The 18,559-nt window shown below is 35.7% G+C and overlaps 1 long non-coding RNA gene and 1 other non-coding gene across 2 annotated transcripts; both read left to right on the top strand.

Annotated features, from left to right (window-relative positions):
- Window positions 1-30: 30 nt before the first annotated feature.
- Window positions 31-595, top strand: LOC145791012 (uncharacterized). The gene is made up of 2 exons (XR_014330591.1): window positions 31-183; window positions 275-595. It is a non-coding gene; the product is annotated as an uncharacterized LOC145791012 (long non-coding RNA).
- Window positions 596-2,734: 2,139 nt separating this feature from the next.
- On the top strand, window positions 2,735-5,738 carry LOC114322061 (uncharacterized). Its single transcript, XR_003650545.2, has 2 exons — window positions 2,735-2,946; window positions 5,299-5,738. It is a non-coding gene; the product is annotated as an uncharacterized LOC114322061 (transcript).
- Window positions 5,739-18,559: the final 12,821 nt, after the last annotated feature.

The following is an 18,559-nucleotide window of genomic DNA, read 5'->3' on the forward strand; positions in this document are numbered from 1 at the left end:
TAAGTGCTTATTTTTTTGATGTATAAATAGGCAGCATAGGATGGAAATTCAAGCAAAACTTGACCTCCAAGCTCAAGCCCAGCCCAGTGTACCGGGTCAGGTGAATCCCTTTGTTGGGTTGCGAAAAGGTAGGGAAGGTCACTTGGTCGAAGTAGGCATAGTCGATCAGCTAAGCAATACCAGGTAAGGGTACATTGCGGGATTTACAGTGAATCTCATACCTATAATCATTTAACATTATTTAAGGAACGTGTGTCATGCCATTTGACTCTAGAGAACATGCATAGACGGAAGAAGCCACATAGCACTCTTCGATCGAGCAAAGTGTAAGAGGATTGCTCCACCAACCATATGGAGGGATTTTCAATACGACATGAATCACACGTGTATATATATATATATATATATATATATAAAAGAGGTACACCATGCAAGGTAACACATTTTGAAAATCCTAAGTTGCGTTTGGTAGAGTTTTGTAAATATAATTTGAGAGTATGAGTTGTATTTTGAGTTTGTGAGTTGTGGAATTACGATTTGAGTGTAAAAAAATTGTTTGGTTATGATTTTTGAATAAGTGTTGAATTGAGTTTTGAATTAAGTGTGGAATTGAGTTTTGAAAGTTTGATTTGACATGTGAAGTAAGAATATTTGTTTGGTTATGAGTTTTGGAAAGAATTTTCAAAACTTAATTTAAATTGTTATAACTTATAACAAAACACATTACTTTCACACTATTGAAAATTCTGATCAACACTCATAACAAAACTCTTTTTGAAATTCAATTAAAAAAATTTATTATTAACAAAAAATAACATTAATCAATTTTTTAATTGAAAATACTACAAAGGAAATAAATTTTTTTCAAAATAAATATTGAAAAAATTTAAATCATAAATATTTAAATAATTTAAATAATCTAAAAAATTTAATAAGTAAAAAATTAAAATAAATATTCAAAAAATTTAAATCGTAAAAATTTAAATAATTTAAATATTCAAAAAAATTAAATAATTTAAAATGTTAATATTTTAAATTTAAAAACAACTCTACACTCAAACCGTAACCAAACACATAAAACAAAACTCAATTAAGAAATTATTTTTAAAACTCATAACCAAACATATAACTCGAAACTACATACTACTTTCACAACTCTATACTCATATCGTAACTAAATACGTAACAAAAAAATTAAAATATTTAAAAATATTTTTATAAAATAGAGTTTGAATTTATTTTTATAAAATATTTTAAAATTTAAAAAATTAAAATCGTAATATTTTGAAATTAAAATATTTAAAAATATTCAAAAATTAAAAAATTAAATAAATCGTAACATACTTAAATATTAAAATATTTAAAATTTTAACAAAATTAAAATATTAAAATATTTAAAATATTTGAAAAAATTAAAATATTGATTTGAATTGAATTTTAAAAAGAGTTTTGAATTATGTGTTTGGTTATGAGTTTTGAAAAGTAATGATTATGTTTTGAATTAAATTTTGAGAAACGGGTATAGAACTATGATTTGAAAGCTCAAAACAAACAACACACTCAAATTAATGGATAGAACTATAATTTGAGTGGCTTATCAAACGAAAAACCCTAATCTCTCAATTTCTATTAACATCATCTAGCCCAAACCATAGGCTTTACCATTTACTGATATCATTAATTGGCATCTTCTGTGGGGGTACTTGACAAGCCACTGTTTGATCCAGTTGAGATTGCACTTTATGATCCAAATAAGATTAAAAAAATCAGGGTTGTAAACGAATGCCTTCTGCTCAAGTGGCTCAAGTGGTGGTGGAGATTTGGCACTGAAAATCTGCATTTTGGAGGAATATCATTTGCAGCAAAGTCCGGCACTGAGCCCAGATCTTGGCTTCCATTTGACACTGTTTCTCGGCACTCATCAAGAATTTGGAAGGATAAATGTTAAAGATAGATGCCCTGACTTGTTCTGCTTTTTTGTGTCCAACATTGAGCTTTCCATTGGTGATGGAAGATCAGCATCCTTCTAGAACGACTCGTGGCTTAAGTCATGTCCACTAAAGAAGGAATTTCCAAGACTTTTTTGCAACCTAATTGGGATTCCATCCTCGATCTTACAAAGATAAGAGTGGCATTTTGCATCAAGGCAAAAACAAATCTCATGAAGTATTTATTAATGACTTTGTCTACCATCTGCAGCAAATTAGATTGGGCTCTTCGTGATTCAGTTTTTGGCTTATTTGGATTTTGGTGTGGAATATGCTCTGTTTTTGGTGTCAGGTAGTGAAGTCTTCTGTTGCCTTTTGCCTTTTGCCTGCTGCTGCAAGTATGGACAATTAGGGATTAAGTTTGTTTACGGTTTGGTATCGGACTGTTAGAAATTGGTATTGGCTAACTTTTCTGAAGTCAAGTCAGAGAAGTTTCTAAAGGATTTATTGCTCATGTCAAAGGTATTGGCTTTCCTTTGTTAAATGGCAGTGGAAATTCTTAGGTTGCTTAGTTGTTGTTTTGGTGCTTTGGTGTTCTCTTTCTATCAGTTTTTGTTGATTTCTTAGCAACCTTAATCTGATTTTTTGGAGGTGCTTGCACATGATTCCCCGTCTCATCTTGTACCAACCTAGTTGGGATGATTCGGGATTGCTATGATGCAGTCTTCATGCACTTCCTTTTCTTCCTTTCCTTTTATTGATGTACTCATCATTGTTTACTCAATAAAATCTCCCATTTTTTGCAGATAAAAAAAAAAAAAAAAAGGCTTCATAAGCATATCAAAATAGGGAGCAACAGGAGACATCCATCTAGGCTCCCTAACCTCATGTCATTTTTTGGTCATTTCGTCAATTTTTGACGTTATAATATTCTTTCTACATTTACTATTATTGAATATGTCATTCAACCGAGGTGTTGAAAGCAAGGACTGGCTCAGCCAAACCCTTTGGGTTAAAGGTATGGACTTTGATCCTATCATATTAAATTCCGCAATCATGAACTAAAGCATTTTGGCAAAATAATCTTTTTTTATTCCTATTTGGCTTATTATCAATTAAAGACAACCTAAATTGCCCTTTGAAATTCAACTAAGGGAGTACGGAAAAGCTCAACGGCTTTTTTTTTTTTTAATTTATTTTATTTTAAAAGTGAGTGGTCAGTTAGTGAAAGAAAACTTTTATTTGAATAAAATCTTATAATTTGAATAAAATGTTACCTGAGCAACAGTCTTCCCTTTAGCCTCAGCAATCTCTTGAGTATCTCACAATCCATGACTGGGTTGGTTCCCCACCGTGTTCCTTTCGCACCTAAGGGTGAGTATGCTGTAACATTTTTCTCACAGAATTCCCTTAACTTCTTTTGCTGCCAAACTGGGTTCATCTCCACCTTCATTATTCAACCCACACATGCAATGCAATACAATACATAACATACTAAGTTTTTTGAGAAATGCCTTTACCCCAAAATATACCATTAATTTTAAATGAAAGTACAAATAAATAAATAAAATCAACCTACACAACCCCCCCCCCCCCCCAAAAAAAAAAAAGAAAGAAGAAGATAGTAACAAGTCAAAGAATCATTTCTGATGATTGCAAATAATTTGGAGAAAACATGAGAGTTTTGCACAACACTTGAGATATTAAAACTCTCATGTTTTGTCCAAATGATTCGCAATCATTCGGAATGATTCTTTGACTTGTTAGTATCTATTTTTTTGGGGCCTAAAATTCTTAGGTTGATTTTATTTATTTATTTGTACTTTCATTTCAAATTAATGGTATATTTTGGGGTAAATTAATATCATTTCTTGTAATTAAAAAAAGAGATAGAAAAAGAAGTCATTTCTCAAAAAACTTACTTAGTATAATAATGTAGTGCATTGGATTGTGGGTCGAATAATGAAGGTGGAGATGAGCCCACTTTGGCAGCAGAAGAAGTTAAGGGAATTCTGCGAGAAAAAGGGTATTTATTTTACAGCATACTCACCCTTAGGGGCTAGAGGAACACTGTGGGGAACCAACCAAGTCATGGATTGTGAGATACTAAAAGAGATTACTGAGGCTAAAGGGAAGACTGTTGCTCAGGTAACATTTTATTCAAATCAAAGTTATATATATATACGTGTGTAATTCATATCATATTGAAGATCCCTCCATATGATTGGTGGAGCAATCCTGTAACACTTTGCTTGATCAGAGAGTGCTATGTGGCTCCTTCCATCTATGCAGGTTCTCTAGAGCCATTTTCCTAAAATAAAGGTAAATGATTATAGTTATGAGATTCACTGTAAATCCCTCCATGTACACCCTTATCCTGTATTGCTTAGCTGATCGACTATGCCTACCTCGACCAAGTTTTGCTTGAATTGCCATACTGTGCTGCCTATTTATACATCAAAAAAATAAGCACTTAAAAATTGCATAATCCAAAAGTCTAGAACAAAGTTACAATGACCAACAGAAAACATATATGGCCACAATCACAATCCTGTTCCTATTGCCATATTCTTATCCTTCTAATTGCCTAATATCTTTATTTGAATTGTAAGTATAATTTAATAATTGTTTGTTCAAAATAATCACAATTCTACTACATAATATAAACCTCAATATTGTATATCCGAATACATATAGGTCATGCCAATTAAAATTTACATCATAATCTCAACAAACAACTAAAAATCTTATGATACTCGTAATCAATAATGAAAATAATCACTGTTACTAAGAACATTTATCCTTGGGCTTTGTTTCCACATGTAGGAAATAATATACGAATCATATCTACTCAATAACAATAAATTATTTTATTTATCCAAAAAAAATAAAATAACAATAACTTATTGAAACAACATAATAATTTAATTAATAGTGGCATACTCATGTTTATGACCATTGACAAATATTTGCAAACAAAATGAGATGGCTTGGTACCACACCCAATCTTCGAGACTGATAGGATTTAACAACCATATAACCAATATCTATAGGTGATTGGGTAGCGATTGGTAATGTGAATTCCATTCCAATTATGACTCCACATGGCACAAGTCACACATCAGAATCTTACAACTATTACCCGTAATAGCCGATCTAAAGGTTAAACCATAATCATTGTGCTAATAGTAAACCAGTAGATAGTAAGTACCAATTTTACTAAGGTCACCATCATTAATTCGAGTTCATTTAAACAAAACAAAATATGAGTCATAAAATCCAAAATTAAAACAATATATACCTAATTCTTTTGTCGAGTGTAATCTATAACTATAATCTTTACATTATCTTAATGTTGTTACATGAAAAGGTTTGCTTGAGGTGGGTTTATGAGCAAGGAGTGAGCGTACTTGTGAAGAGCTTTAACAAAGAGCGGATGGAAGAAAATCTTGACATATTTGATTGGACACTAAGCCCTGAAGAGTCTAAGAAGATTGATCAAATTCCCCAACAAAAAGGGTGTCCTGGACTCGAGTTCACATCCGACCAAGGCCCCTATAAATCTGTTGAGGAGCTTTGGGATGAAAAGATCTAATGTTATGTTAAGCAGTTCCATCTGGTAATGAATAAGTTGGAGAGACTGTTATGACTTTTTAAGGTTATAATTTGAAGGAAAAAATTGTTGCTTTTGGTTTATTGTGAAAGGACATTCTCAATACAAGAGATTTCTGTCACTGCAGATATAGTGATTATTAGATGTATGTTGACTTACTTCTACGTAAAAAGACTTTTATATTTTGTTTGTCTGTATTTTGATTTTTCAACTTAATTTTGTTCATTTTGCATTCATCAATTCTGCTTCCAGTGTATTGTGCCTTTTATTTATTTACTTTTTCCCCTAATGAAATGAAGTGTTTATGAACCTATGGCATTGTACCAGAGTGTTATGCTTTCTTACTCCCATAGTGGAGGTTGCGAGTTCAAACCTATGTGGGGCACTTGGGTGATCATCTTCCCATTCCCTGTAGATCTAGGCTAGAGTACGTCTTAACAAGTGACGAAGAAAATGATAATTTTATGAGAAAAAAAAAAAAAAAAAACTAGGGAGATATCAAAATGGATAATGCTTAAATCAATAAAAAGTTGACATGTTTGTCCACCTCATTAAGAGAAAATTTAGAAGTGATGTCTTAAGCGTTTCCCATATCAATACAATTTAAATTGTATGTAACCAAAGAATTATTTGAAAGTTTGCAAGGTTAGACAAATCAACATATGCGTTAGTAAAACTGAACATGAAGGACTTATGCATTGTTAACGAGGGATAAGCAAGACAAAGCAACTCAACATGGGAATTTTTGTCACGCCTTGAATTCAAAGACCTAGAACGGTAAATTGCAACTAAATTATGTTTTATGATAAAGAATATTAATTTGTGGAGTTAATTGAACATATAAGGGTAACAAAATCACTCAAAAGTCAAAATTATTGACCGAAGCATATGGAGCTCACTAGCCAGCCACGTGCAATCGCACATGCCCACACTATTACAAAAAAGAAAATGTTATGGTGTTAAATTTTTTACCAAATAAATGATCAAATGTCTTGGAAAATTATAGAATATTTTCGATATATCACATGTCCGTACTTTTTAACCAATCATCATTTAATATATCCCTTCATGTTCCCCAATCATTCAATATAATACCTTACATACTCACATTTTTCACCAATCATAATACTACGGAATACCACGTGTCTATACTCCGAAATTACTAAATAATTATTCAAGTTTTGTGAATTCCAGACTCAAGTGAAACATTTAGTAATTTATTTAGTAAAAAATTTGGTATCGCTAAAATTATCCTTACAAAAATTTGAGAACTATGATCTTTCATAAACAATCTCAGTTTTTTCCATCTTATGAAGCGTGATTTTTTTGGATGTGATTGTTTATTTATGGTCATAATCAATCACATTTTTTAACCGTAATTATTTTTACAAACCTGAGATCAATAATATAGTAAGGAGCTCACTTTTTGGAAAAAATCATGATCTTTTATGGTATTATTAATATCAGTTTTATATAATTAAAAAAAAAACTATGATCTTTATGGACTGATAATCACAGTAAAAAACTATGATATTTTATGCTCCTTTTAAAATAAAAAAATAAAATAAAATAAAAATGGTTTCTTTAACCAAACAGAATAAAAATAAACCCACAATACATATTATCCTTTCTCCTATACTAAATATATTATATCTCATACACTAAATGTATTCATAAAAATTATGAAATTTACAAAATCATATAAGTTTTTATGAACTTACATAAATTATTTCATAAAATATATAACTCAAACCACAAAATTATGTGCATGGCAGACACGGGGTGGCAGGCGGGGGCCACCGCCTCGCAAACTTTTAAAAAATTAAATTTTTATTATGCAATTTAAAATATTTATAAAGGAAGTTTACATTTTGATCCCTTCAAAATATATATAATTTTACTTCAATCCTTCCAAAATCTAAATAATTTTATTTTTGCTATATTAAATTTTGAAAATTTTCATTATTTTCATGCAATTTTTAGTAATTATAAAATAAATTAATATTTTAGTCATCTTAAACCTTTGAAAAATCTCATTACTTTCATGTCATTTTGAGTTTTTATAAAATAAATTAATATTTTAATTTCCAAAATCTAAACCAAACCAAACCAAACCAAGTCTTAAGTCCCATTAAATAGGGTCGGCTACATAAATCCTTCTTCTCCATGCGGCCCTATCAAAGGTCATTTCATTAGTCAAATTAAGTAGATCCATATCTCTATTTACAACGCTAGTCAACGTTAATCTAAGCTTACCACGTTCCCTAACACTTCCATCTACCGTTACAGTATCTCATCTCTTCACTACTGCCTCTATTAGTCTCCGTTGAATATGACCAAACTATCTCAATCGATTCTCTCTCAACTTATCTTCTATTGGTGCTACTCCTACCTATTCCCGAATACATTCATTCCTAATTCTGTCTTATCTAATCTTACCACACATCCACCCTAGCATCCTCATCTCAGCCACACTCATCTTATTTACATGTTGTTTCTTGGTTGCCTTACACTCCGTCCCATACAACATAACTGGTCTAATAGTCATTCTATAGAACTTACCTTTTAGTCTAGTGGGTATTCGTTTATCGCACAGTACCTCAGACGCACTTCTCCAGTTGCACCATCCCGCCTTAATCTTATGGACTACATCCGCATCAATCTCCCCTGCTGTTGTGATAATCCCTAAATAACAAAAATTTTCACTCTTAGTCAGTTCTTGATTCTCAATCTCACTTCTCCTCTACTTTTATTGTTATTGTTACTAAATTTACATTCTATGTACTCCGTCTTAGTTCTGCTTATTCGAAATCTTTTAGATTCAAGAGCTTTTCTCCAAATCTATAACTTTGTGTTAACTCATTTTCTAGTCTCATCCACTAGCATAATATCATCTGCACCATGACACGCCATCTTGAATATTTCTTGTCAATTCATCCATAATTAAAGCAAAAAGATAAGGACTTAAGCATACAACTTTGTACAATTTCTATGTCCGCCACTACACGTAAGAGTTTTCCTAATACTTATTATTTATTAGAGTTGGAGTCATTATCGTGCGGCTTGCACAATAATGACTGTTGTACAGCTCATGGAAATTATTTCAAATTTTATTTTCATCATCGAAACCGTTAAATTTTAAAAAAAAATCTAGTAGAACAAACTTGTAAAAAATCAAGTTGATCGGATATTGATAAACCCTTCATCAACTCATATTTGTATTCAATTTAATACTTATATATTTATTTTTTATATACACAGATTCGAGTTGATGAAGGGTTTATAAATATCTGATCAACTTGATTTTTTACAGGCATGTTCTATTCGACGTTCTTTAAAAATTGAACGGTTCGGATGATGAAAATAAAGTCCAAAATAATTCTCAAAAACTGCACAACTTCTTATATATTCTCCTCAGACAATATCAAATTCAAACAATCAGCCTAAGATCTCATGCCAAGGAACAACACCACCATCAAATTCAATAAAACCTCCTAGTGCCAGCCATAGCTATCCATTGAACCAAAAAGATTGACCTCTATCTATCAAAAGGTTTCAAATGGGGCACGTGGTCCCAAAAAAAACAAAAAGAAAAACGGTGGAAATAGAAACCCAAAATAGGGGCACCATATATGGTCCTTGGCCATTTTGCTTTGGTTTGAATTGTGAAAGAAAACCAACACCCATACCTCTAGTCTCTATGAATCCTTTTTATTGTTTAGTTTCTTTGGTTTTATCATTTTCTTTTTTTGGTGAAAATTAGTTTTAACATTTTCAAAAATGGGACTTGCAGTGTTGTTGTGTAGTGTGTGATATCTAATAAATTAATTAAAAACTTAGTACCAGAAAATTAAATATGTAAATAAATGGAAATGAAACTGTGACACCTGACCTGACTGCTCTGATAAAAGTGTGTGTGTGTGTGTGTGTGTGTGTGTGAGAGAGAGAGAGAGAGAGAGAGAAAGAGAGAGAGAGCAAATGTGGTATGTTCAAAAGTGGATTTCAGTCACTTTGAAATCTGGGCACTTTCGGAAAAAATTCGATTTTTCACCCCCCGGGCTCTGATACCAATTGTTGGGGATCGAGGGCACACCAGGAAACACAACCAAGCAATAACACAAGAGTTTTAACGTGGTTCGGCAAGTCGCCTACGTCCACGAGCAGCGGATTTACTATATGGAGAGAAATGAAAGAATTACAATGGAAACACACTCTGATAGTTGTTCACTCACTCTATCAACTCTCCCCTTAGCCTCTCTATTTATACACATTACAGATGGAGGTGGAGAGGCTGGCCTTGCACATGGCTAGCTATTCTATCACATGGCCAGATCATTTCTTCGCCTTTCGGTGGCCGTCCATGTTGGTTGGCAACATGCTGCAGTTCATGGAGAATCACCTTGTAGGTTGGCAAGCTAGCTCATGGAGAATCACCTTTGTAAGTTGGCAAGCTTGTGCACATCACTTGTAAAGGGAATCACCCCTCACATGGGGTGATATCCAACAAATCACCCCCTCAACCCATGCGAGTAGTTCGCGGTTGAATCTTTAGTCCAATCTTCAACAAATCTCCACCTTGGCGAGGATTCTCTTATCCAACATAGTGATCGATCAACACTGCCTTGCACCTAAAGGTGATCAGTTCTGAGAGATGTTGACCAAGTCCAAACAATGTTGGAACTTGATCCCATAAACCACTTTTGTGACCATATCGGCCGGATTATCTGCAGTACTAATCTTTTGAAGCAGAATATCCCCTTCATTCACAATTTCTCGGATGAAATCGAAACGGACATCAATGTGCTTGGTGCGGGAATGATGAACCTGGTTCTTTGCCAAACAAATGGCACTCTTACTGTCACAGTATACCTCAACGTGCTTCTGAACAATACCTAAGTCCTCAATCAACCCATGTAGCCAAATAGCTTCCTTAAAGGCTTCCGTCACTGCCATGTACTTTGCTTCTGTAGTAGACAAAGCCACCGTTGACTGAAGCGTTGACCTCCAACTCACCGGCCCTTTAGTAAGCGTAAATAAATACCTTGTTGTTGATTGGCGTTTGTCCAAGTCACCAGCATAATCTGAGTCCACATATCCAACCAAATTCTACCCAAGTCGGTTATCTCTCTCGAACTTTAATCCTAGATTAACCGTGCCATGTATGTACCTTAGGATCCATTTCACTGCCTGCCAGTGATCTTTTCCTGGATCATGCATATACCTGCTTACCATACTCACAACATGTGAGATGTCAGGCATTGTACAAACCATAACATACATTAATGCACCAACTGCATTTGCATATGGAACTTGTGCCATATGCTTCCGTTCTTCTTCTGTACGTGGAGACATCGAAGCACTGAGCTTGAAATAAAAGGCCAATGGTGTACTCACAGCTTTTGTTTTCCCATTTATGCCAAATCTATCTAACACCTTTTTCAAATATTGAGTTTGTGTCAGATGAACTGTGTCCTTCTTCTTGTCTCTCTTGATCTCCATGCCAATAATTTTCTTTGCTTCTCCCAAATCCTTCATTTCAAACTCTCTTGCTAATTGTGCCTTGAGTTTGTCAATCTCCTCATTTCTCTTTGATGCAATTAACATATCATCTACATATAAGAGCAAATAGATAAAGGACCCATCTAGAAGCTTACGGAAATATACACAATGATCAAATTGACTTCTTATGTATTCTTTCTCTGTCATGAACCGATCAAATCTTTTGTACCATTGTCTCGGGGATTGCTTCAATCCGTACAACGATTTGTTCAGCTTACAGGCCCAATTCTCTTTTCCAGCAACTTTGAAACTATCTGGCTGGGACATGTATATCTCCTCTTCAAGATCTCCATGTAAAAAGGTAGTTTTGACATCGAGTTGGGCGAGCTCGAGATCAAACTGTGCAACCAAAGCTAACAAGATACGAATAGACGTGTGCTTCACAATAGGTGAGAATACCTCATTGTAGTCTATTCCTTCCTTTTAGGCATAGCCTTTAGCTACCAATCTGGCTTTGTGTAATAACCCCGATCCGTAATTAGCTACTAAACCATAATTAATGATGCTAATGAGAGGATTAAAATAAATTATGTGTTTATTCTGTATTTTGCATGATATTTGGCTTTCTATCTGTTGCCTGTAGAAATATCTGTTTGGATTTTCCGCTTTAATATGTAAATTGAAAGTCTTATCGGCATCCGAAACCGAAATTGATTACATCAATATGTTATTTGGAATTTTTAGAACCTTGTGGCAAATTTTATTAAAAATTGATTCAGAACGATTAATTAGGCCATGTTTGGTTAGCCTAATGTCTCAATTAATGCATTATATCATCATAACTATATATGCATCACATTTTGCTCTTTTGAGCTCATTTCCTTTCATTTCCCTTGAGTGGAAAAATTTGAGATTTTTTCTTAGAGAGAGAGAGTGCAATTCTAGAGAGAGAGAATGAGACATTAAAAGAAGAAGTTGAAGATTTTACTTGAGTTCATCAATTTTATGCAAGAGCTAGACTATTCAAGACTATAGGTATGAATTTAACCCCTAATTTATGAATCTAAGTCATCAACAAGAAGATTATGAGTTTGAATGTGTATATTGAGCCTAGAATAGAGTTTGAGTTGCAATTCATGCATGCATGTCCATTTTCTTACAAATTGAGCATGATTTCCAAGAATTCTCTCTTGCATGTTTGAAATTCATCTTCATTTAGGGAAATCATCAAGTTTCAAGTTGTTTTATGGGGTTTGATCATGTTTTGAGGAGTTGGATACAGGAAAAATGCATGCATGTTGTGTTCATGAATATTCATCATGTTTTAAGTTGAAAATGTGAGCTTTTGACAAAACCTTGGGCCATGATTTTATGAAATGATCCTAAATTCTTCATGTTTTACAAGTTTACTATGTTATCTCAAGTTTTGGGGCCCAAGAGATGTGTTTTGAAGGTTGGAATTCGAGTTTTGAGCTTGAAGGTGCAATCTAGAAATTCCAGAATTTGCATCTACGCTCGAGCGTGGGAGTTTACGCTCAAGCGACCACTCTGAGTGCGTGCACTCCGTTCGAGCGACCAAAAGTCCGCTCGAGCGTGAATTGCAAGCTCCCAAAAGTTTCATGTCGTTTACAGATTGCTCAAGCGAAAGAATGTGCGCTCGAGCGACTATTCACATTTTGCATGTCCGCTAGAGCGTGGAAGTTGTAGCTCGAGCGTAGATTGAGACCAACCAGTACTTTCTCCGAGTTTGCAGATCACTCGAGCGAAGGAAGTCTCGCTCGAGCGACCCCTCTCATTTTGCATGTCCGCTCGAGCGAGGAAGTCTACGCTCGAGCGAGGACCTTATTTTGAGAAAATTTGCCTAAGTGTTCCAACTCATGTTTTGGCGTCCTCATTGCATCTTAGGCATTCCTAAGACCTAATTAAGCTTTGATAATGAGGTTATGGATTAGAAACACACTAAGAAAAGAATGTACCAAGTTCCGAGACTGCAAGTGTGTGTGTGTTTTAATCAATGTGCTAAGAATGAACAAGAACTAACGTAATGAAAGTTAAGCTGTGTTGGCCACGTGAATGTGTAATAATGAGATATGTTGTGTTATGTACTTTTGTGATTGTAGGTCAACGTCTGAAGATTGATAAACCGTTTGCGAGAACCACTGTGAGTAACGTTATCGTAAAGATACGTTTATATGAAATTATGTTCCAAATGAAATGTGATAAGCTATAATTTCTGAAATGATATCTGTTTATGTGAACGAACATCCCAAGTTTGAAATCTATTATGGCATCCATAGATAGTCCCAAGTCATGGGGGACGGCATGGAAATGCGGGTCCATGACATACAAGTAATTACGAGATCTTGTTAGCCACTTTATTGTGGTGATATGTGTTTAATCGGTATCCGGAACCGATTACTCTAGTCGGAAGACGTTCTGTGATGTGTTCTATGGGATGTACCATTATTATGTTCTGATATGGGGATGATTATGCTATGATATGTTTTCTGCTTATGATATATTCAGATTTCGTTCACTAACCCCTTTACCTTAATGTTATTCACTGGGCTTTAGCTCACTGTTTGTATATATATATATGTACAGGTGAGCATTCTGGAGTTCAATTCTGGAGACTTTTTGTCTGGATCTGTGTTCTGTTGTCAGCCAGCCATTGTGCCTCACGTGGAGGTTCCTGAAGTGTCTTGTGTTCAAGTTCTGTTGGTTCTGTGTATATATATGACTTGATGTAATTCTGTTGGCTGTACTTCAGACACTCTAATGTGTGTGGGTATAATGTATGATTGACTTTTGATTATGTATATAAAGTTTTAAATATTCTGTTTCACATAAGTCAGCACAACTCATTGGACAACTATATTTATGTATTTGCTTCCGCTAGCCCCTTATTATATGCTTATCTATTCTGAGGCCTTCGGTAATCCAAGGATTACTGGCCGGTTACGATGCTAAACTTATTGGGGCGGGTTTGGGTCGTGACACTTTGAATCTGATGTTGTCTTTGCCTGGGATGCCTTCCTTCTTGGTGTAAACCCACTTACACCCAATTGCTTTCTTTCCCTTTGGAAGTTGCACTAACTCCCAAGTATGGTTCTTGTGAAGTGACCCGATCTCTTCATCCATAGCCTCCTTCCAATTAACACTTTTTGCATTCTGCACGGCTTCTTTGCAAGTGCAAGGAACATTGTCTTCAATGATTGGAAGTGCATAGGCTACCGTATCGGTCATCCAACTAGGTTGCTTAGTAACCATTTTTCCTTTCCTGACTGAAATGGGTTCTGATTGTTGTGGGGCCTGTGGATCTTCATTTTCATTTGAACTCTCTTCAGAGCTATCCACTGAGACTTCTTCAAGATGGTTGATTGGCTTAATAGTCTTTGCTGGAGTCTCAAACTCCACCTACACTGACTTCTTCAATGCTTCATCATTTTCTTGAGGATTTGGTTGCTTCAGCATTGTAGACTCATCAAAGGTAACGTCTCTTCTAGTGACAACTTTCTTTGATTCAGGGCACCAGAGTCTGTATCCTTTGACACCGTCACCAAAGCCTAAGAAAGCAGCTTTCTTGGCTCTACGATCCAACTTAGATTCTGTAACATGAAAACAGGTTGGACATCCAAAGATACATAGCTGATCATAATCAATAGCTGGCACTCCTGACCATACCTCCATGGGAGTCTTGCTATCTAGTGCTGCAGTAGGTAGTCTGTTGACAAGATGACGAGCATAGTTCAATGCCTCGCCCAAAATGCCTTACCCAATCCAGAATGTGACAGCATACACCGGACTTTATCCACTAAAGTGCGGTTCATGCGTTCTGCAACTCCATTTTGCTGCGGTGTTCCAAGAACTGTGAAATGTCTCACTATCTCTTCATTCTGGCAAACCTCAAAGAAGGGATCTGATGTGTATTTCCGCCATTGTCAGATCTGAGCTTCGTAATCTTTCTGCTTGTCTGGGTCTCAATCATTTTCTTCCACATAAGAAATATTTCTAATACTTCATCTTTATGCTTCATTGTGTAAACCCAAACTCTTCTTGAGAAATCATTAATGAACGACACAAAATAGTGTTTACCTCCCAATGAAGCATTCTTGGAAGGACCCCATACATCGGTGTGAACGTAGTCTAGAATCCTTTTGGTACGATGAATAGCAGTACCAAACTTGATTCTTCTTTGCTTACCCAGTACACAATGCTCGCAGAACTCAAGCTTCCCTGTTTTGACGCCTTTCAACAGGCCTTGCTTTACCAACCCTTGTAAAGCCTTCTCACCGACATGCCCTAGTCGCATGTGCCAAAGTCTGGAAGTGTCTGATACATCATCTTCTGAGCTAGTGGAGACAGCCCTGTGACTGTAGAGCCGTCTAGGAAATATAAATTTCCCTGTCGAGTACCCTTCATTGCAACAAATACTCCTCGAACAACATTGACGACTCCACCTTCCATAGTTACTCTGTAACTTTTGGAGTCTAAAACTCCCACTGAGATGAGATTCTTTGTCAAATCTGGTACATACCGAACATCTTCAAGAATTCTGACTGTTCCATCATGTATCTTCAGTCGAATTGTTCCAATCCCCTTTGTTTGGCAAGCTTGGTTGTTGCCATCAATACAACTCCTCCATCGAACTCTCATAAGCTCGAAAACCACTGCTTGTTAAGACCGATGTGGTAGGAACATCCGGAATCTAGAATCCATTCATCAGACTGGCCATATGATGAAATTGTGAAGGCTAATCCTTCACCATTATCTCCATCTCGTGCAGCGTTCACATTTTCTTCTTTCTTGTCTTTATTAGGACAATCTTTTGCCCAATGACCCTTCTGGCGACAAGCAGCACACTCGTCTTTTGCAAGACGTCTTCTATTTGATGATTTCCCTCTTGATTTTGAGCGAGACTTTCCTTGCCTTGTGTATCTTCTGTTATTCGTCCTACCTCTGACTGTCAATGCCTCGGATGCTGAGTCCCTATTTGTAGATTTAGCATTTCTTTTGAACTCATTATTTACCAAGGCGTTTGAAACATCAATATACTTGATCTTTTCTTTATCGTACAGTAAAGTGGTGGTGAGATGATCATATGTGTCAGGCAAGGAATTCAACAGTAACAGTGATTTATCTTCATCATCAATGTGGTCATCCAAGTTTTTCAAATCGATAAGAATTTTGTTGAAATTGTTTAGGTGTTCGTTCATCGAAATACCTTTTTTATAGTCGAAACGAAACAACTTCTTCTTCAAGTAGAGCCGATTCTCAATGCTCTTTGTCATGAACTTGCTTTCCAGCGCCTTCCAAAGCTCCTTCGCAATATCATATTCTGCGAAGGCATACTTCTCATTTTTTGCAACGCAAAGTCGGATGGAACTGCAGGCCAGGAGATTCACTTTCTTCGATTCTATCCCGTCCAGGTCATCTGGTTTGTCTCCCAGAGTGAAGTGCAGGTTCATCTGGATAAGCATATCTTTAACTTCGCATCTCCACATGCTAAAGTTGCTGCTTCCATCAAACTTTTCTATCTCGAACTTAGCATGGGACACCGGGGTCCAATACCTAGAGTTGTTTGTAGCCGCGAGATTGCTTGTAGATTCGGCTAATCTCCTCTCTGTAGATTCTACCATTTAGACTATTTTTTTTTAGAAACTCCAATTCAAAAAACTGACCGTACAGATGTGTCTGGAATACTCCAAATAGTCAGAAAGTACTATTGGATCGTCAGAAACGGACTCCGAATGACTCAGATCAAGCCAAAACAGATTGGACGGTTCAGATACGCTACAACTTAGCTGCGAAGCAATGGATCCTTTCTCCTGAGGCTGCACCTTACCCGTGCAACACGGGATCAAACATTCACGTGCTGACGTGGCGGATGACGTGTTAGCTGACGTAGCAATCCGGTTGACGTGGCGGTGACCTAGCAGTGACCTGGCAGTGGCATGTTGATGATGTCACTATCACGCGCAGAATGACTCTCCTTCCTCCTTCAGCCGCGCGTCAGGCATGTGTGGGCGACTATACTGACGCGCCAACTATGTTAACGGCGCGTGACAAGAGTGGGCTTCACTCTCCGTCTTCAGAGGGCGCATGAGAGCGCGTGCGTGCTCTTCTAGGGCTGGGCTTTGCTGTTCTGAACTCCTCCTCTCAAGGGCTTCCTCTCGGTATGCTCAAAAGTGGATTTTAGTCACTTTGAAATCTGGGCACTTTCGGAAAAAATTCAATTTTTCACTACCCGGGCTCTGATACCAATTGTTGGGGATCGAGGGCACACCAGGAAACACAACCAAGCAATAACACAAGAGTTTTAACGTGGTTCGGCAAGTCGCCTACGTCCAGAGGCAGCGGATTTACTATATGGAGAGAAATAAAAGAATTACAATAGAAACACACTCTGATAATTGTTCGCTCTATCAACTCTCCCCTTAGCCTCTCTATTTATAAACATTATAGATGGAGGTAGAGAGGCTAGCCTTGCACATGGCCAGCTATTCCATCATATGGCCAGATCATTTCTTCTTCTTTTGGTGGTCGTCCATGTTGGTTGGCAACATGCTGCAGCTCATGGAGAATCACCTTTGTAGGTTGGCAAGCTAGCTCATGGAGAATCACCTTTGTAAGTTGGCAAGCTTGTGCACATCACTTGTAAAGGGAATCACCCCTCGCATGGGGTGATATCCAACAGTTATTGCTCCCAACTTCATACTGCATCAATATATGCAGTTATTGCTCCCATTTGCATCAAAATATGAAAAAGTTTATTCACCCAAAAAAGAATATGAAAACGAGATTGTGTATCAATTAAGTAATAATAATAATAAAATTTAATAAACCCAAGGTCCCATGCAATTCTCATTCCTCTAATCTATTTAAAAAAAAAATTAAAAATGAGACTTGACTTGAACACCAAATCTAATGCCTTCACTTAATAATAGTACTAGCGGGTGACACAGACGATATGTGTGTAATTCAAATAAGTAAGAATAAAAATAAATAATAAAATGGTAATATCACGTCATCATTAGCATGCGATATCACCAACTAATAGTAAATAAATACATAGAAAATGAACCTCACATGTCAAATGTAACTAACAATCCAATAAATTTCATATCTTTATAGTGAAATTACTTATATTTGCATGTTAATAAAAATGACCTCACCGTTACATTTAAATTTTTCATAGATAATATGGTTTATAGTAGTCTCTTCATTTTCAATCAAAACAACCATTTTTATTTTCATAATTTTTAAAATGTCATTGACATTTTACTCTAATAATATTTTTGTAATTCTTTTTATTTAAAATATTTTGTTAATATTTGTTAAAAAAAAAATCACAAAATCCAGGGGCACGTGACCCCGTGGTCCTTACGTGGCTCCGCCACTGGTCCCAAGTAAGTCCCAAGTAATTTACACCTGAAAATAGATTGCATCGAAAAGTTTCATAAAGTCAATAAAAAATTTAAATAACAAAAAAAAAAAAAAACTCTTATTGACATTTTCC

This window comes from Camellia sinensis, chromosome 5, assembly GCF_055761805.1.
Source record: "Camellia sinensis isolate YWXY chromosome 5, ASM5576180v1, whole genome shotgun sequence".
Lineage (NCBI taxonomy): Eukaryota > Viridiplantae > Streptophyta > Magnoliopsida > Ericales > Theaceae > Camellia > Camellia sinensis.